Raw genomic sequence first — 21,939 nt, 5'->3', positions numbered from 1 at the left:
GAACAATTAAAGAAAATGGAATTCATAATTAACGCATTGTGTTACATACTAGATTTTGAAATCCTCGTTTTAAAATTTTTTGGTTTTTGAAGAAAACGAAAACTATTGTAATACCGAATACATTAATTTAACGGCTTTTTGAAAACATTTGACATTTAAATTATAACAAGAACTCGAAAATATTCACACTCACCACGTGGATATAAAATTAAACCCATAAATTCTTCGCCGCCTCTAAACTCTGGGTTCCGTAGAGATTAGTTTTTCTGCCAATGTTGTTTTTCTTTTCTCAAAATCGGGTTACTGGATCTGCAAAAAAAATCAATTATTTAGATGTCTCCCCAAATGTGGCAATTATAGAATTAAAAACTAGACGGTGATCAAAAGAGATCATACATAAAGTTGGTTTTGGAAAATCTGTCACTTTTTCCTTGGGATTGAATTGGTATCATATCTATCTGGAGATAGATTATTATTTGTTGGCTACCTATCGGGCTGAAATACACTGAAAAAGATTAGGAAAGTTAGGTTATGATTGACGCTTGTGACAGCAGTCGTAAATCATCAAAACGAGACGGCAAAATTCATGAACTTTCAAAGCCAACTTGATGTGCGATCTTTTATTTGTCATTATAAGTAAAAAATTCTTTCACAACAACCTTTGATACATAATATTGTTAGCGTACTTTTCTGAAACATTCAAAGTTCAATTTTATCGCGTTATTTAAACAAAAAACCTAAATACCTCTTCACCTTTGCCATTTATGGAAATGTTTGAGCATTTCGTTATTTAATGTTATGGAACGCACGAATTTTTCTTATTATGTTGACGAGGAATAATTACTTTGTGTTTTACGACAGCGAAATTTTATTAAAGCAAATAACCATGTGAATGATCATCTTCAATCCAGTGAACAGCTGCACATTGATTTTTTTCCAGAAATAAACATAATTTAAAAATACATTTGGGTTTGACGCTAGCACGAATTTCACATTTATACGTCAACGCCGAGTTGTAACAATTCTATATGTACACATTGCACTTTAATGTCGATTTAAAAAATTGTGCATAAAACGAAGAATCATTTAAAGAGCAATAGCCGCAGAGTGCGCCACGTGTTCTATAATTCTCACTTCTAGGTCTTCAATTATATTCACTGATTGTTTTAAATGTTCTGATACCTTGCAATTGTAACTGACTTTTTTGGTATAATAGCGTTTCTTCAAAATAATTAGGACATTCTGCTCTCCACATTCTCGCATTTTGTGAGTGTTGTCATTAATTTTCTCTTAAAAAATAATAAAAACCAAAAATATGTTGCATTTGTATTTTTTGACAAAATGTAAATATCCATGTATTGTCAATTGTTCTTTATTATAAAATATACTTTTTTTATTTATTTATCATGTAGAAATATCTAATTATTATAATAATATTGTATAAAATGTGGCGCCACGTTACATGCCTATGTTCACACTCAGTTCAAACCGGTGTCGGTGTCGGTGTCGAACTCGACATCCTATTCCGGCGTGCGTCGTATACATGTTCTATAACACGACTCCAAAAACCAAAGTTCCAAGGTTCTTTGACGATTATATTTTCTATAGAATGTTCTGTTTTTAAGGCGCTACACAGATTTTTTTTAATGAAACACCCTATATAATTTTTCATATTTTGATTGACCTTCTTTGGCTTTACAACCACAGTTTACTTTTGCAATTCGGATACGACGTTGCCAGGTTATTCCAATTTTCTTGACATTTTTGGGAATAGGATTTACAAAAATAAAAAATGTAATAGGGTTATTTGTAACGTCTGCCTTAACAATATTTTGCTTTGTTGTGCTATCAACTAAATCAAATTTTAATATACAGTGTTCATAACAAACATTAAAACTTTTCAAATATCGATATTTCAGTTGTTTCAAAAGGAACAGCCTGTATTTTATTACTATCTTGCTCTATTTTTTGTCATTCTTCTAATATGTCGATGTGTCTCTAAAACTCGTAGTAACTATCAACTTTAAATATAGAAAACACTCAGCAATAAAGGAAGAACAAAAAAAAAAAGAATAAGCTGCACTAATAAAATGTTAGGTATTCTATTTGAAAAAACTTAAATATAGATATTTGAAATTGTAATAATTAAAACATTTTACTTCCCGAGCGTAAGCAAAGGAAGTATTGTAATCGAGTCCGTCGGCCGACTCTCTACTTTTACGTTTTCTCGATCTTTCATGACCCCTAGAAGACGAAGAAATAGGTCTCCCATTTCCGTCTGTCTGTCCGTCTGTCCGTCTGTCCGTCCGTCTGTTCGTCCGTCTGTCCGTCCGTCTGTCCGTCCGTCTGTCCGTCCGTCTGTCCGTCCGTCTGTCCGTCCGACTGTCCGTCCGTCTGTCCGTCCGTCTGTCCGTCCGTCTGTCCGTCCGTCTGTCCGTCCGTCTGTCCGTCTGTCCGTCTGCCGTCCCGGATTTTTATTAGACAGATAATCTCCGAAAGTACTCGACCGATTGTTGTGAAATTTTGTACTTATATTAAGAATATCATGTAGATGGTAAAACGCTAACCAAAATTTGTCTAATCATCCCCACCACTAATGCGATGACGTCACTTCAAAATTGTACATAGTAAATGGGTTTTCAATTGTATAAAATAACATACTACACATGTAGTTTACAACTCTGAATCGACTTTTCACCCGAAACGTCCAGATTTTTGGGAAAAAAATCAAAATTATAAAACAACATTTTGAAATTTAATTTTTAATCTGCTAACCAGAATGCTTTGAAATGTTGCAGATGTTTTAAGGCTATAAAGAGCACCATAAATCTTTAGTCAAAAAATATTTGCTTATCCCCTCCAAAAACTTGATGACGTCAGCTCAAAAGTCTGTGGAATAAATCATATCTAAAATGTACAAAATATGATGAGTCTGTACTTGTGATCTCTCACTCCATTCATATTTTTTTGATTTGCATATATACAGGGTGACTCAAAAAAATTAATGAATGCGTAAATATATTTTATTGATTTAATCAGGAACTACAAAACCGAATGCTCTGAAATCTTGCAGATGTTTTAAGGTCATAAAGAGCATAATAAATGTTTAGTCAAAATATATTTGCTTATCCCCTCCAAAAATTTGATGACGTCAGCTCGAAAGTTTGCCGAATAAATCATATCTAAAATGTACAAAATATGATGAGCCTGTACTTGTCATTTATCACTCCATTCATATTTTTTGGATTTGCATATACAGAGTGACTCAAAAAAAATTAATGAATGCGTAAATATATTTTATTGATTTAATCAGGAACTGCAAAACGGAATGCTCTGACATCTTGCAGATGTTTTAAGGTTATAAAGAGCATAATAAATGTTTAGTCAAAATATATTTGCTTATCCCCTCCAAAAACTTGATGACGTCAGCTCGAAAATTTGCCGAATAAATCATATCTAAAATGTACAAAATATGATCAGTCTGTACTTGTGATCTATCACTCCATTCATATTTTTTGGATTTGCATATACAGGGTGATTCAAGAAAATAAATGAAAGCGTAAATTTATTTTACTGATTTACTCAGGAACTACAAAACCGAATGCTTCGAAATCTTGAAGATATTTTAAAATTATCATAAGCATGGTAAATTTTTGATCAAAACGTATTTGGTCGTCCCCCCTAAAAAATTTATGACGTCACCACAAAATTTTGCTGAATAAATCCTATCTAAAATGTACAAAATATGGTGAGTCTCTTCTTGTGATTTATCATTCCATTCAAATTTTTTAGATTTGCATATACAGGGTGACTCAAAAAAATTAATGAATGCGTAAATTTATTTTATTGATTTAATCAGGAACTACAAAACCGAATGCTTTGAAATCTTGCAGATGTTTTAAGGTTATAAAGAGCATAATAAATTTTTAGTCAAAATATATTTGGTTATCTTCTACAAAAAACTGATGACGTCAGCTCAAAAGTTTGCCGAATAAATCGTATCTAAAATGTACAAAATATGATGAGTCTGTACTTGTGATTTATTATTCCATTCATATTTTTGGATTTGCATATGCAGGGTGACTCAAAAAAATTAATGAAGGCGTGAATTTATTTTATCGATTTAATCAGGAATTACAAAACCGAATGCTTTGAAATCTTGGGAATAGTTTAAAGTTATTATAAGCATGGTAAACTTTTGTTCAAAATGTATTTGTTCATCCCTCCTAAAAAAATTGATGACGTCACCCTTAAATTTTGCTGAATAAATCCTATCTAAAATGCAAAAAATATGATGAGTTTGTACTTGTGATTTATCATTCCATTCATATTTTTTAGATTTTCTTAAGAGGTGGTTCAAAAAAATTAATGAAGTCAATTTATTTTATTGATTAAATTAAAGGCAACACTTATTATTAGTATTACACCCCAACCAACCCAATTTGGTAGACACAAAATTTGTTGAAGGAAAAACTCGGTTGAAACATAAGGGTAGCACGCTTATTTACATCGACTTTAACATTACAGAGCTGCATTTGTTTTATGCGCTCACTTGGTTCCGCGAATGTGAAATAGACATGTTTATAATCAACCAATTGTGAATTTCACCGTCAAGAATTAAAATAAAACCCAACGTTTTATATAATAAGCGGAAGTCGAAGCAATAAAACCGATGGTCGTTTTGTTTACAGTTTCTCTGTTTGACTCTCACGTATGCTGTTACGCCTGTCATCTTAAATTAAGAATGTTTATACATACACGATTTTCAGTTGCCTCTGATACGTATACGTGAGTAAATTGTTTCGTTATTTTATTGATTATTACAAATCAATATTCAAAACGACCCAGTTCATTTTCCCGAAAATTTGAGAATATAATAATTTTATTCGTAGCATTACACTACATCTATCCCAACTGATAGACGTGCCCTTGCAAAAATGTTGATGACGTCATCGCATTTTTTTTTTAAATTCCCACTACAAAAATGTAATGAGAAAAAAAACACAATAAGCATGCAGTCGTCAAGTTTCCGACAGCGAGGTAAGTACTGTCTAAACTCTTTAGACCAATTTTTTATAAATATTTTGTACAGGAAAATTTAAAAATGTGGTAACGCAAATTTTACAAATAACCCTACTAGGATTTTTTGTGAAACCTTCTATTGCTAAAAAATTGAAGAAAATTTGAATAACGTGGAAACTGTGGTTGTAAAGCCTAAGAAGAGATCAACTAATGGTAAAGCTGTATAGGGTATTTCATTAGAAAAAAACAAGTTGTGTGTTATGACCGAAAAACAGAACAACCTGTATAGTTAAAAATAATCTTAGAGTATAGTCCTCAAAGAATCGTACAACTTTCGTCCTTGATTTTTTATTGCTAATAATTAGTGAGATACTTTATTAATAAAAAGATGAAAAGTTATATTAAAAATAAACTTTTTTAATGATTGATTTGTAAAATATTTGCATTTTGATGTTAAAAAAAATGGTCATAATTGAAAATTTTCAACTCTGCAATATTTAAAGATACAAGATGTCCCATTTGAAAAACCTGAAAAAACTGACTAACCACGCCGCACAAATAATTAAAATACGTCCCATTACTTATGCGCATGTCAGGGTACCATGTCCAAAAATGGTGGAAATGCGAATTTTGACTAAACCAAATTTCTACAAAAATCGAAATCGTTTCCCCCTTTTCGGAGTTTTAACTCCTTTCTTTTCGTATTATAGAACACGTATACCACGGGCGCCGAAACAGAATGTCCAGTTCGAGCTACGAGCTCGAATTCGGTGTCGGTGTCGGTGTCGAGGACACCGAGACAGGTCTGAACTGAGTCTGAACATCGGCATGTAACGTCGCGCTATAGAAAGAAAGAAATAAACTATTTAATAAAATGTGTTCGTTTGACTGTTCCAACAACTAAAGTAGGTACAACAATTGATGCGGTTCTCACACACTTTATTACTCATTTACGAACTGATTTTATTTTTATTTTTATTTTATTTGATTACGTTCCCCAACAGGCCGGAGGCCCAATTACAGGGGAACGGGGGACATACACAACACCCAGAGCCGGGCGGGAATCGAACCCACGACCCAGGGTGTAGCGGGCAAGCACGAAGCTACCTAACCCACCTGGGTCCTCCTGATCTTTATATCACTCATTTTAGTCACCATAGGCTACTAATAACTGTAAAAATGATAGAGATAAAGATACTGAAGGTGATAACGCTATGATTGAACAGTAATTTGTATTTTAAATAGAATAAGTTATAAATACTGCTCCAGCATACATATTTATTTGTTACTTTAGTTGGTAAATTACATATTGTACTTTAATTTTTTTTATACAATAATGTTATAAAAATTAATTGTGATAGTTCTATATGATAAATAAATAAAAAAAAGTATATTTTGTAATAAACAACAATTGACAAGTACATGGGTATTTACTTTAATTAACCGAATCACCATCATTAATCATTTTGTCAAAAAAAAAAACAAATGCAGCATATTTTTGGTTTTTATTATTTTTTAAGAGAAAATTAATGACTTCGCATCGTATACGTGTTTAATTTATATAAATTGACAACGCAGGGTTAAAACTCCATCCGTGCGTCCCTGGGTCGACGCACTCTTTTTTTAATTTTTTCCACAAATACCTAAATTGGTAAATATGGGGGACATTCCATTTCAAAAAATGTGTAACTTTGAAGTACAATCTCTTGCGTATTTGAAAATTACTCTAGATTGAAAATTGTATCCTGGCAATCGTTTGTGAGTGCACGATTACTCAAAACTTGGTAGAAATTTGTGGAAATATCGTCCTGTGAAGAAGATTGCTTAGGAATGAGGGTAATAAAAGTGTCGAAAAATTAATTCATAATTAATTGCTTCTTAAACTTTGGCTCTTTAAAACAGCCTGGATTTCACTGACAAAATTCACCGTACACTTTGGATCGATCTCCACTGTTTTTCACAGCTTGATAAAGGCCAATATAAATCTAATCATTGACCAGCTAAAACTCAACCAAACTTCCGTTACATTTCTACCAAAATTTCTATTAACCACTGCCACTCTGAACACCCAAAAATTATTCAAATTAGCACATTTCATTCCAACTTTGATGCAACAAATTAACACACCCATAATTCATTCGTAAAAGCTGCGCCCATTCATCTTCAAAATGGCCGCTGCAGTGTAATAATGCCACTTTGCCCCAAAAACAAACAAAAAACCGTCTACTTTCTATTACCCGAGTGACAGTGCACAATTCAAATTATCCTTCAATCAATCAAAACCCAAACCACATTAAGAAAATGCGCATTACGTCGCTCACATACCCCCACACACACAAACACACATAGTCTTGTGACAAATGAAACCCGACAAAGCAACCTACACTATTTTTCTTTAATCAATTATTCGAGAAAATACCAACAAACAAATCGATTCTACGATTTCGCCCTAACGCTCCAACCCTGTTGTAAGTGCCACGTTCCATCATCATTTTTTCTGCTTGTTGAAGACACGTGAGAATATGAAAGGCTCGCACGAGACCTCTCCAAAACACGAACGGAAACGAACACGAACAATTATTCATCTGAAGCGGGAATTGTCACCCCCAAAAGTCCCGCAACAACACCCTCTTGCGTATTCTGCAAAACTGATCAAACTAGAACAATAGGCAAGTTATTAACTAATTCCCCGGATTTAGTAAACAAACCCTTTTATTATCAAGTTCGCCGCTTTTTACCCCTCGCGCGACGACGCCGACCCGAAAAACAACACAACTGTGGAGATTTATTTATACCGGGTGTTGTGTGCGGCTCGATATTACGAAACCTGAATTATTAGCCGAAGCGCTGAAAATTTCATGAATTTTACAATCAGGCCATAACTTTTTTATTACGGGCGTCATGATGAAATTCGGCATTCGGCTTCGCTAGCAAGATGGAAACCGCAGGAAAATATAAACATGTGCCAAGAATGCGAACGTAAAGAAATTTGTTCCTAATTTGGAGATATTGGAAGCAGGTGCACCGCAAGGAACCGCTGCGGTCCTTTTACTTTTTTTATGCACTAACTTGTAGCGCGCGCGAATCAATAACGGCGCGGAGTACCGCAAAACAAATGAGTAATCGCAATATCGGCATCGAGTAAATCTTAAAATGAAATTTTATGTATGCTCTAGTTGGTCGAAACTTCATTTCGACCTAATTCGGTTAAAAACGACGACAAAACAGAATTACTGCAATGAATTTCCAAAGCGCAGTCAGATTTAACGTGGAAACATAAAAAAACATTAGATTACTCAAAAATGTAAAAAAGGCGTCAAAAAAGGACTTAAGTTTGAGATTAAGACTAAATTCTCCCAGCATTAGCCGTTGAGACACCCTTCGTATTATGCAAAAGCTGAATTTTAATACATTTTATAACTGCCATCCATCCTTGTTTGAAAATTAATCAAGTAAATGTATTTATGTGCACTGTGTCTGACACAAAACTCCTCCCCAGAACACATTACCATACAGAAAGTCTGTAAACGTCATTGTTCTTAGCTTAACTTAATTTAGTACACCGTACATAGAATCGTGGAGTCGTTAAAGTGACGTCAGCTTTACAATTTTTCTAAATAACATATAACCGGTAAAGTCTGTTTACGATAGTTTAGAGCTTTTGTGTTTTATTACGTATACTTAAATCGAGAATTTGCTTCTTGCCAAATTGACAGTTCGTAAATTTTGAAGCTTGATCGCTGTTGGATTTGTTTTAAAATGGAATATTGTACACAACCACTATGTTGCTGCCAATCAAATCAAAACGAGTTTAATTTGAAGTCGTAGAAAAAGCGCGGTATGTAATACGTTTATAAACTAACATTCATTCGGCTTTTAAACACTCGCTCCGCTTGCGCTTAAATAACCTGATGTCCAAAGAGACGTTTATCGAACTTGTTACATAATATACTATTAACTACAATTCATAATAGTTAACCAATATTAATTTCGTTCTTCGCAAAATTATGAAACCTGAAATAAAATAAATAAAAGTTATATTTACATGTATTTGTTGATTTTTTATGAAATTTTACACATTTTTTAAATCTCAATATTAAAAAAAAACTTTGCAAGTTAAAAAATTTAGTATTATAGCCAATATAATATACTCGTGTCGTTTAGGATATAGCTCATAAAATTATATGGATTTCATGTTACAAGAGACTGATCCTGGATTAACAACCAGGTGTATTCAAGAAACACTGCATCTGTCAACAATAGGATTTACCGCATCTCCATCCAATGGTCAGGAGCATGTCAGGAGCTTAATATTACCATAAAATTTCATGGATGTCTCAGTTTCTTTCTTTCGATATGTTGGCGTGAGAATAAAAAAACAAGATACAAAGAAATAAAATACAGGATGTCCCATTAAAAAAACTGGTCGAAGTTTATTTCATCGGCGGCACAAATAACACCCTCGCAGCCCCTGCGCCTCGAGAGTGCAAATTCCAAGAGGACAACGCAGGTACGGACAATGTAAAACTTATTTAAAGCAGATAAGCAACTGGAAAAAATGCCCTTCAGCAATAATAGCATGCTTAACTTCGAGTGTTTATGGTTATACATCGAAAGGATGTCACGTAGAAATCTGTTTGCTTTGAATTAGTTTGTTTCCTCAAAGCAGAGGACTAAAGTTATTAATTACGCCAGAATCGAACAAAATGTTTGAGAAAATAGGGTGATCAATAAAAAATTTGTGATGACGTCATCAACATAAATAATACTAGTTATAGCACAAAACAGGAAATTGAAACGGTCAAGTTTGGCATCGAACGGTTATTAGTAAAATGTTACTATAATGTGTTAATTTTTTTCGCGAAAATATGGACGTGTAGGGAAAAACGTAAAGCGGATTCGTATACCACAAATATAGGAGTATAATACTGTATAACATTTAAATCATTTTACAATAGAATTCTTAAGAAATGACGCCATGAAATTATTGGTAGCGATGATTAGCCAAATTTTGGTTGGCGTTTTCCCATCATACAAAATTTGACAAGAATCGTTCCAGTTTCTAGATTATCTATCTGATTAAAATCGACACAGACAGACAAACAAACGACAGACAGACGGAAACGGGATTACTATACTTCCTTAGCATACATTTGGAAAATAAAAATATACCTATACATATCTACACATAAAACGTATATATGTATTTATAATCAAGGTTGAAAAAAAATCAAAAATCAACGATAAAAAAATCACGACTTTTTTATTGTTTTTCAATTATTTGGGATTAAAACTCTAAAAGTACCCGTTGATAGCGTTTTATATATTATTTATTCGAATCGTGTTTTTGCCAGTTTTGAACAATAAAGAGAATTTATTTTTATATGTTGTGGTGATCGAATTTGAATTGAATTTCACGCTGAAAAAAATTAACAGCGGCGCGAAATCACATTTGAATAATTTGAATTTGAAAAAAAAATCAATAAAAAAATCGTTAAATAGCGCTTTTGGGCAGTGGGTAGTTGGAATTTTAGTTAGAGGGTGGTTAGAAGAGGGCGGCTTGGTAGAGAAGAGAGAGCATCACTGTTGGGATTAAAGATTTCTCTGTTTTGTTTGGAATAAACAGTCCACGATAAAAACCCTCAAAAAAATCGTTTTAAGTAACCAATCACTTGGATCGTGGCATAATATAACATATAAATTCTTTGTTTGAATCGTAGGTAAAATGTGGTAATATTAATCTCATGTAAATTTGTTAGCTTTGCAATTTTCACCTCATACAATATTTCTCTATCTCACAATTTTAAATTCAGTAATTTTCTTTGTTGTATAATTTAAATTGAACGTAAACTTTCATGCTCTACAGTTTCCAGCCTCACGTAATAGTTTACCGTCAGTTTATTTCACACCAGATCTTTTGTTTTTATAAATCTTTGCTAGTTCGTTTTTATGTAAATATTTTGTTGATGAATGTTTCCATCATATAAATTATCTGATTTTATTTGTATTTTAAAATTTCACAAGATTGTACAGCGAATTTAAATGTTGTTTAATGTTCTTTTTGAAAGTTTGACACTTTTAATATCACGAGTTATAAGAATTGAACATACAATGGAATTCAGGTTAAATAACACAGAAACACGTGGTGGAAGCGGAGTGCGCGGTTCCTTGTCGAGCTGCGGGACCCAACTGCGAGTTTGCGACCGTAACGGCCTGCTCGTCTAGGCATGTTCTTCGTGCTGGGCGGCTGTGCTTGGGATAGATAGAATCACCGTCGTGGGTAGGAGACCAGCCACAACCAGGAGCCCCAAACTCTGCTCGCGCTATGGGTATTTTTGCTATGCTCTAGATTGAAATTGACATAGTTCAATCTGGTGCCGCTGCCGCTGCATAGTTTGTTTATTAAAATTTTGTTCTCTTGTTGACTGCCATAATTTTAAATTTGCCGCCACACGCCCGTAATAACTTGTATATTTGCATCCAGTTACTTTAATTCATACTTTTCTTTGTTTTTATTAAATTTGTGATATTCAAATATTTGTATTGATTCAGAGCGTTTAATTTGTTTTCATTCAAAGTCATGCAAAAGTTTTTTTTTTGGAGCTAAGCATTAAGGGGTGGCCTCACCCGGCACAACTTGGTCACAGTTTTTTTTTCTTTTTTTTTTGTCAGTGGACTTTTAGTTTTTATAATGTTTGGGTTATCACAATGTATTGTTAAATTTGTAGTAACTGTGTTCTTTATGCATGTTTACAAAATTATAAAATTTGATTTTGCGCATTTTATTTTTATGAATCCCGCTAGACTAAAAGAATCGACGCAGATTCATAAACCACAAGTTTAGGAGTACATTATTTATAAAATTTAAAAGTGGCGTCATCAAATTGTTGTCGGGGATGATCAAACAAATTTTGATTAGCATTTTTACCATTTACACTAAATGATTTAAATAGTGTTTTTTATTGATTTTTGTTGAAAAAAAAATGTGACTTCGGTTATCTCTCCTAAAATATTGCAAGGCAGATGTTAGAAACAATCCTTTTAAAAAATTTTGTAAAACCTTCAAAATTTCAATAAAATTGAAAAAACGTGACAAAGTCGCATCGAAATTCAAAACTAAACTGCAGTTATAAAGCCTAAGAAAATGTCCATAACAATTTCTAAAAATATATAGGGTGTTCCATTAAACAAAATCCGAAGTTGTTGGGTGCATCTCAATAATAATAGAACAAATTACTCACAGACTATTCGTAAAACTTGTTTTGCCTTTTTTTTTTCTATTTCCAGTAAATAAGAAGGACCGTGCGCTTTCTGACTCACCCTGTATTACAAGAAGCTCTAACTTCATTTAAAAAACAGTGGTTAGCTCACTTGATTTGGGAGGAAACAAATTATGCACAGAGTTCGCCGCCAGCTTAATTGCTATCAACTTGTGGTAATTTTTACAGGTTCGTTATGGTGGGGTGTAGTTAATCCGCTTGTCCGGGAAGACCCTTCTATTGTAAGAGTAAAGATTAAAAATGATTTCCGAACTGCACTTGATCTACTCAATTGTCTGTGTAACGCGCGATTGCTTGCACTTCACTGGGAAACTAAACCAAGAAAATAAAAATTACACGATTCCGTGTCGGAATTTTCCGTAGCAATTTTTGATCCTCTAGTTTCTAATTTCGTCTGCCGAATTTCGAAAAAAAAAGTGTGTCGTTTTAGACACTTGTTAATTATTTCGGTTTCGCCTTAACAAACAATTACACTTCAGTGACCAATCAGTCGCCTTCATTCGTTTATTTCATGGTAAATTTATTCTTAATGCAAGCTATAAATTTTTAATAGATTGTAATTACGTATAAACCGTTCCACTAAACTGTACTTTATCGAAAATTGTCTCCCATTTTTAAATGACAACGGATTGTATCTGCCACTCCTGCCCCCGAAACGGCACATGTAACAAATATTTTTTTAGGAACCAACTCCACACGTCTGTCCACAGATTATGACATACATCTTTGATCAACAAGAAAATCTGCTACCTACATATCCGCGACATTCCTTTTTTTCCACGTTTCTACCCACGATGCGCCCGTGTGTTTGTGACGCGTCGGTGGATTCTTGCAAAAAAATGATGTTTCCTGTTGTCGACATTTCCCCTTTTTCCTTATCAACCGTCAACATTGACATACGCAAAGTAATCGAAAAATTCCCGAATTGGCGCGTTCATATCAAACGTTCCGAGAAACCTCTTCCTCTTTATCGATTGTGTTTTATGTGGCTTGCGTATACAATTTATTATCATCTCAATACGGCGCAGACTTCTATTCTTACTATCCCGAACAAAAGGAAAAGAAAAAGTATGGGCGGAAGATAAGAGCCCAGACGGCGAAAAAATAGTCAACAAATTGATTGACGCGGGAATCAATCATGTCTGGAAACCGTTTTAGTAAAAATGTAATTTTTTCCACTTGTTACAAAGTCACGTTCCGCTCTTCCGAATGGAAGAAAAGGAAAAAAAGCCGGCGACAGCTCTAACCTGTAATCCATATTGAGAAAGGCGCCGCTCTATTAATGCGGAAATATAGATCAAAGACCCTTTCCCTCTATTCGCATAGGTATTGTCGAAGCTAGTTAGAGAGTTAGAGCGTCGACAACTTCAACAAGACAGAACAAAGATAGAGGTCGACGGAAGTCGATTACATATTTACCGTTTTATGGGAAAGCGTCGCATACTTCGTAATTACTTCTGAACGCTGGAGTCTTGATAAACTTTCAGGTACCAAAAACAAACACGAACTACGGCAACAATCCCTGCTGGAATCGACATATTGAAATTAAACAAGTTCGCAAAGATTCCCGGGTTCTTTTTAGTTGTGATTTACCGAGTCTGGAAGCCTCTCCAACAATCCCTCTACGACCTCCCGAAATGGGAAACTCAAATCAGAAGTCCTCGATCATGTTCTCTGTCAATCATTAAACTGTGGATTCCATTATTAACGGAATTCCACATCACGAAGCCGTTGTGCGGTGTATAGTTAATGATCACTACCATAAAGTGGAAAGGGTTTTAATTGCTTCTAAATATTCGTCCTTCTTTTCGATTAATCCATCGACTCGTGTTGACATTGCAAGCATTTCCTCTTTTATTCTACTTTAAGCTGAACTTCAATTCGAACAGAGCAATTCACATCGACATTTGAAAGTAAGTTAGGTGTTTGTTTACTTGTAACACAAGGGAAACTAATTTCACAATTCCACCATTGGGACTTGTTTGTTTATTCTTACAACAACGCAGCGTCTGAAAATCTTATCTTTGTATGCTAGTTCAAGTGGATACAAACACCTGCATTATAATCCGCACTAGACTTGGTGAAAAATTTATGTGAAATGGTTTCGAAGTGAGAAATAAACATCCGCTATATCGTTAAACGTTTACTACTTTTGAAAGGGTAAAAAAATAAACAACTTAAACATTACTTCATGGTTCGACGTTTGAAACTAAAAATTCCGTAATTCAGATCCTACAGCAAAAAACACACGCAGTGATCACGTGAAAGTCGCATGAACAGCCTGCGTAAAAGCCGTATTGAGTTGAGGTCCAATTTAAACCAGCAAAATCAAGAAAAGCACGAAAAACATAAATTCAGAATTATTCTACATACTCTAACCACAACAAATATACAACAAAAAAAAGTCATAACAGTCAACGAGAACTGGAATAGAGATTTTAAAGTACAATATAACCTGCATAATCCGAACCCAAGCTTATCCGAACATCCAACAATCCGAACAAAAACTCTGCAAAAATGCAAAAATGACGCAAGATCTTCTACCTAGGGTTGTGCCGCGGTCAATTGACCTGGTCAATTGACCGAGAAATTGACGTCAATTGACCGCCATGATTTTGACCGGACAGATTTTGACCGCGGTTTGATGCGCAATTGCACTGCGCAGTGCAACTTGCTGCATGAACAAACTTAGAATAATTCCGTTTCAGGTTGACAAGTTTATTGTTCATTTTATATTTTTTATAGTTCCTTTATGTTACCAAAGTATAATTGATAGATCAAAAAATCTTGTATTATTTTATCTTTAATATACATATAATAGCATATTTTTCTGTATTCGAACTTCTTCGGAACATAAATTTACGAATTGTCAATAGCTATGTTGAGAATATTATTTTTACAAATGAATAATCCAAGATTGTGCAATACAACTCGTCAAATTGGCTACACTTAGCTTTCTAGGTATTTGACTGAAGTTTGGTCAATTGACTGGTCTATTGACTGGTCAATTGACCAGTAAAGAATTTGACCGGTCAAAAGCACAACCCTACTTCTACCTACAGAATTTTTTGAAATTTTTAAAAATTGTGATATTTCAATGCCCTGAATTAATTAACTAATTGTGGAAAAAAGATTGAAATTATCGAAGAAATGAGGCCAGAAGTGACTTCTGCGCCCCAAAATCTAAAAGAAAAAGAATTTAGTTAAATTTAGAAAATCGTCGAAAATGGATCGAAATTTGCTAGTACTTGCCAAAATAAGACTCATTTTGGCAAAGAAAAGGTACTAGCCCCGCCCACCCACCCTTATTTTCTTAAAAGGATATGTCATTTGCAAAAATAAGTCTCATACTTGCCAAGATAAGATTGATTTTGGCAGATGACCTATTCTTTATTTTCTTAGAAGAGTAGGTCATTGACCAAAATGAGTCCCGGCCCACCCGCCTTTTATTTTCTTAGAGGGAGGGTATTTGGCAAGTGCTGGCCCCACCCACCCGCCCTTTGGTTTCTTAGAGAGTAGACCATTTGCCAAAATCAGTCTTATCATAGCGAGTACCACTAAATTTTCCAGTTTTTCGATTTTTCAACTTTCGAATTTTCCAATTTCTCGCTTTTTAAATTTTCAATTTTTGGATCTGTCTTTCAATTTTTCATTTCTCTGGGCAACTGGAAAAAACTTTCGATTTTTTAATTTTACAATTTTGGCAGTTTTCCGATTTCTCAATTATGTGATTTTTAAAAATATCGAGAAAATAGATGTTTATTTCTTCAAATTTTCGATTTTTGATTTTTTGTCACCGAGTTTTTGGAAGGGAGTAAAAAGTCATTTTGATCAGCGATTGCCATGTTTACCGTAACTTTAAAACATCTGAAAATTTTGTTTCCAATTTTAAATTTTTGGATTTTTCGATTTTTCTAATTTCGCTTCAAATAAATTTGTCTTTTTTAGTTAAAAATCGAAAAATGACAAATCGTGAAAACGAAAAATTTTGACTTGAGAACTTGAAAAATTAAAAATCAAAAAATTCCAAAATTGTAAAGTTAAAACTTGAAAAATCAAAAGATTTGAATTAAAAACTGCAAAATTGTCAAACAAATTATCGAATGGAATATTCAAAAGTTGAAAAATCTAAAAACTAAAAAAAAAATGAAAACTGGAATTTCGAATTCGATTTTATAAGATTTTTTTTTCAACTTTTCGATATTTCAGTTTTTGATTTTCCGGTTAAGCAGTTGTACAATTTTCCGATTTCTCATTTATTCTATTTTTCAATTTGTCATTTTTTTATTTTTTTTATTTTTACCAGTACTAGCCCCACACCCAACCAGCGTTTATTTTCTTAGAAGAATAAGTCATATGCCAAAATCAGTCTTATCGTGGCTAGTACTAGCCCCCCGCCCACCCTCCCTTATTTTCTTGGAGGATATTTTATTTGCCAAAATCAGTCTTATCTTGACAAGTACTACCCCCGCCCACCCACCCTTATTTTCTTAGAGGATGTCATTTGCAAAAATCAGTCTCATACTTGCCAAGATAAGACTGATTTTAGCAGATGACCTACTCTTCTAGGAAAATAAACGGTGGGTGGGCGGGGCTAGTACATTTTCTTAGAAGAGTAGATCATTTGTCAAAAAGAGTCTTATATTTTGGCAAATACTAGCCTGGCCCACCCGCCTTTTATTTTCTTAGAGGGTAGGATTTGGCAAAATCAGTCTTGTCGTAGCGAGTACCACTAAATTTTCCAGTTTTTCGATTTTTCAACTTTCGAATTTTCCAATTTCTCGCTTTTTAAATTTTCAATTTTCTGATCTGTCTTTCAATTTTTCCTTTCTCTGGGCAACTGAAAAACTTTCGATTTTTTAATTTTACAATTTTGGCAATTTCCGATTTCTCAATTGTTTGATTTTTAAAAATATCGAGAAAATAGATGTTTATTTCTTTAAATTTTCGATTTTTGATTTTTGTCAGCGAGTTTTTGGAAGGGGGTAAAAAGTAATTTTGATGAGCGATCGCCATGTTTACCGTTACTTTAAAACATTTGAAAATTTTGTTTCTAATTTTCAAGTTTTGGATTTTTCGATTTTTCTAAATTTCGGTTCGAATAAATTTGTTCTTTTAGTTAGAAAATCGAAAAATGACAAATCGTGAAAAGGATAAATTTTAACTCGAGAATTTGAAGAATTAAAAATCAAAAAATTCCAAAATTGTAAAGTTAAAACTTGAAAAATCAAAAGATTTGAATAAAAAACTGCAAAATTGTCAAATAAATTATCAAACTGGAATTTCGAATTCGATTTTATAAGAATTGTTTTTTTTTTTAATTTTTCGATATTTCAGTTTTTGATTTTCCGATTAAACAGCTGTACAATTTTCCGATTTCTCATTTATCCAATTTTTCAATTTGTCATTTTTTGATTTTAAAGTTTTTTTTATTTTTACCAAGTACTAGCTCCACCCACCCTCCCATATTTTCTTAAGAGGTTATTTTATTTGCCAAAATCAGTCTATCTTGGCAAGTACTAGCCCCGCCCACCCACCCTCATTTTCTTATAGGATATGGCATTTGGAAAAATCAGTCTCATACTTGCCAAGATAAGACTGATTTTGGCAGATAACCTATTCTTTATTTTCTTAGAAGAGTAGGTCATTGGCCAAAATGAGTCTTATTTTGGCAAATACTAGCCCGGCCCACCCGTCCGTTGTATTTCTTAGAGAGTAGACCATTTGCCAAAATCAGTCTTATCGTTAAATTTTTCAGTTTTTCGATTTTTCAATTTTTTGATGTCTTTCAATTTTTCATTTCTCTGGGCAACTGAAAAAAACTTTCGATTTTTTAATTTTACACTTTTGGCAGTTTTTCGATTTCTCAATTATTTGATTTTTAAAAATATCCAGAAAATAGACGTTTATTTCTTTAAATTTTCGATTTTTGATTTTTTGTCACCGAGTTTTTGGTAGAGTAAAAAGTAATTTTGATCACCGATTGCCATGTTTACCGTAACTTTAAAACATCTGAAAATTTTGTTTGTAATTTTCAATTTTTGGATTTTTCGATTTTTCAAAATTTCGGTTCGAATACATTTGTTCTTTTAGTTTAAAAATTGAAAAATGACAAATCGTGAAAAGGATAAATTTTAACTCGAGAACTTGAAGAATTAAAAATCAAAAAATTTCAAATTGTAAAGTCAAAACTTCAAAAATCAAAAGATTTGAATTTAAAACAAATTATCAAATGAAATATGTATTCAAAAGTTGAAAAATCTAAAAACTAAAAAAAAATGAAAACTGGAATAGCGAATTCGATTTTATAAGATTTGTTTTTTTTTTCAATTTTTCGATATTTCAGTTTTTGATTTTCCGATTAAGCAGTTGTACAATTTTCCGATTTCTCATTTATCCAATTTTTCAATTTGTCATTTTTTGATTTTTTAGTTTTTTTATTTTTACCAAGTACTAGCCCCACCCACCCAGCGTTTATTTTCTTAGAAGAATAAGTCATCTGCCAAAATCAGTCTTATCGTGGCAAGTACTAGCCCCGCCCACCCACCCTTATTTTCTTAGAGGATATGTCATTTGCAAAAATCAGTCTCATACTTGCCAAGAAAAGATTGATTTTGGCAGATGACTTATTCTTCCAATAAAATAAATGGTGGGTGGGCGGGGCTAGTACCTTTTCTTAGAAGAGTAGATAATTTGTCAAAATAAGTTTTATTTTGGCAAATACTAGTCTGGCCCACCCGCCTTTTATTTTCTTAGAGGGTAGGTTACTTGGCAAGTACTACCACTGTGTAAAATTTTATTTTTGGAAAAGTTGTCTAAAAATTCTGAATAAATTCGGACGTGCTGATTCCAAAAATATAGCCTGTTTATGGTAACGGAGCACTATTTTCGGAAAATTCGGTGCAAAATTCGAATTTTTTTAAATTTTTGAAAATTGCGATGTTTCAATGGACGATTCTGGGAAAACGGTTTAAGTTATCGAAGAAATGAAACCAGAAATTTCGAAAATAGTCGAGAATGGGTTGCATAAGGGAGGTAATACGAATACATAATGGGAAATTTCATTTTTGAAAAAGTCATCTAAAAATTCTGATTAAACTCAGGGATATAGATCTCGACGTGTTGATTCCAAAAATATAGCGTGGTTATGGTCACGGAGTAATATTTTTTTCGAATGTAACTATTATCCATTGTTGGTTAAGAATACTTTATTTCAATTTAATAAAATTAAGGTTTATTTCTTGAAATTTGTTTCCAGCAGTGTATGATGTATGTAGTTATTCAATTCCCTTTCAGCTTTTTGGGAAATTCGCTGATCCAAACAAATCGCTAATCCGAACATATCTTTCCCCAATTAATTCGGATTATAGAGGTTATACTGTATACTGTAAAATCGGTTGTTAATAACTATATCGGTACACAAATATCAAAAAATCCGGACAGACGGCAGACAGACAGACGGAAACGGAAGACCTATGTCCTCGTACTCTAGTGGTCATGAAAGGTCGGGAAGTAAAAAACAATTTTTACCTCCCAAACCAGAGTCAAAGGTCCATTCACTGAACGAATGATTCACGTATTCTCAACATTTTATAACTGCTAGAATATGAAAAAATAGGTTGTGAAAAATTTTAAGTGTTTTATAGAAATAAGGCGTAAAATCAAAATTTGTCTGACTATTATCGCAAAACTTTTGTTACGTACCAATTTTATAAAATTACATGCTTGTATACTTGTAGTTTATTAATCCGCCCTTGGTTTTTGAATTTTTTTCAGTTTAACTACAAATCCCATTGCTTTGAAAAAGTCTAGTAAATATAGACAAATTCTATCTAAAATGTGTAAAGTATTATAGGTCTATACTTGTGACCATCAAGTTTTTGATCTGTGTATACAGAATGTCCCAAAAATTGTAACTGGTTCTTTACCTAACATTTAATGACTCGCACTTATTTTTATTTTAATTTAAAAAGGTTATCATAAAAAAATAAAATAGAATCAAATTTTGTAATTTTATTTCTATAAGAAATTGGACTGTACTGCAGAGAAAAGTTCTATCTACACGTTCACAGAAAATGGAATTTGATTAATGAAATTACTAGGTAATTAATTAAACTCCAATGGACCCAAGCGGTTCGAAATTTGCTCAATAAAAAACAAAATTATAATAATAATAATAAATAAAATCAAGGTGGATTCATAAACTACGAGTACAGCAGTATGTTATTTTATGAAATTCAGATATTTTTGTTGGTAGGGAGGATGTATCTTCACAACAGCTTTAAAATGCACCAAAGATTTCCGAGTAATCGATTCGATAGTTTGTCCTATCAGATTAAAAATAAACAGACGACAGACGAAAACAAGACGATCCAATAAACTCCGTTAGTCATTGTTCGGAAAGTAAAAACTCGCTTCTGAATGAGCACTAATTTAAAAGTCAACTGTTGGAGAAACATTCGCATTATCTAAAGCGAAATACTTTCATCACCTTGTAATAACAACGCCACGACATGAATTCGACGCAAAAGTAAACCTTCGAAAGTCCTAATTAAATGCATTAACAAAAGCTCCACTCGTTACAACTACCTACCAAAAACGGCACAATACAAAAACCAGATAACATCTTTTCAGTTTCCTGTGAGCCACACCACAAAGCATGATTGAAAGCTCCTTAAAACATCAAATTACAACTGGAATATGAAAAATGTGAACCGAAATGGAAAAAAATAATAGAGAAAAAAAAAATGACGTGTCGGTGGTAATGTTGATAAACATCCCCTCAGCAAATAATCGAACATAATGACATGAGTTATCAATTTAGATAAAATCGAACGGTGTCCACATTGTTGCAGCTCTTTCTATTTCCCCGTACAATATGTCTTGTCGGATAACAATTTAAATTTAATAAAACGTCAAAAATAACGATTTATTTTATCTTTAATTTTATTACAACAATAAATTCCGATAATTTCTCGACGTAAAATGGGAGCATAAAATATTGGAAAAATGATATATTTGAAATAACTGTCTCGTACGTTATGCCTAGTCGAAAGACGAAATAATACCCGAATTATAATTATCCGAAAACCCTCGAAAAGAAACCGGCCGATGGAAGGAGGAACTCGCAAACATAAAAATGGTATCGGATTTCTGAACGTGTTACACCTACAAACTCCATTAAATTCATGCTGAGCTCGTTACTGCCCCATATGGACTTAAACGCTTATTATTTACTGCCTAATCCTCTCTTGATAAAATATTAAGACTGGGGAAATAACGGATCGGAGAGAAGCTTCCGTGACCCGATGTCATTTCGTCGAATGGAAAAAAATGTTTTCTATCTTCGCAACGAATCGGGCTCAAGAAGTTTCGGACGATTAGCTAGTGGTCTGTGCACCCATCCGGAGAGTCAACGAACCGCCTTCGATTTCGAATTTAACTTCGTAAGAATATGGAAAAAAAAGCTCTGAATTTTTCATTACGATATGGAACAAGATTAGATTGCTAAATCCACTCTGACGAAAGTTGGAAACATTTTTTTAAATTGACGCACGGTCCGAGCAAAGTTTGGAGGCGTTCACTCGAAACTAGCCAAACAAAATTAAAATTTTCCACGGAACAGTGGCTAAATGTA

General features: G+C 33.2%; 1 protein-coding gene across 1 annotated transcript in view; it reads right to left on the bottom strand.

The window, feature by feature from the left end:
* The window catches only part of LOC135139160 (uncharacterized), a 132,100-nt gene that overhangs the window by 58,566 nt on the left and 51,595 nt on the right, over positions 1 to 21,939 (bottom strand). Inside the window, exon 3 of the mRNA XM_064069295.1 lies at positions 194 to 309. The gene's annotated coding sequence lies outside the window, so the exon portion shown is untranslated. The remainder of the gene's footprint in view (positions 1 to 193; positions 310 to 21,939) is intronic.

Source organism: Zophobas morio, unplaced genomic scaffold, assembly GCF_036711695.1.
Source record: "Zophobas morio isolate AGI-343-1 ecotype UQ-CSIRO unplaced genomic scaffold, CSIRO_AGI_Zmor_V1 ptg000030l, whole genome shotgun sequence".
Lineage (NCBI taxonomy): Eukaryota > Metazoa > Arthropoda > Insecta > Coleoptera > Tenebrionidae > Zophobas > Zophobas morio.
The sequence above is the reverse complement of the archived record's forward strand: the minus strand, read 5'-3'. Positions and strand labels throughout refer to the sequence as shown.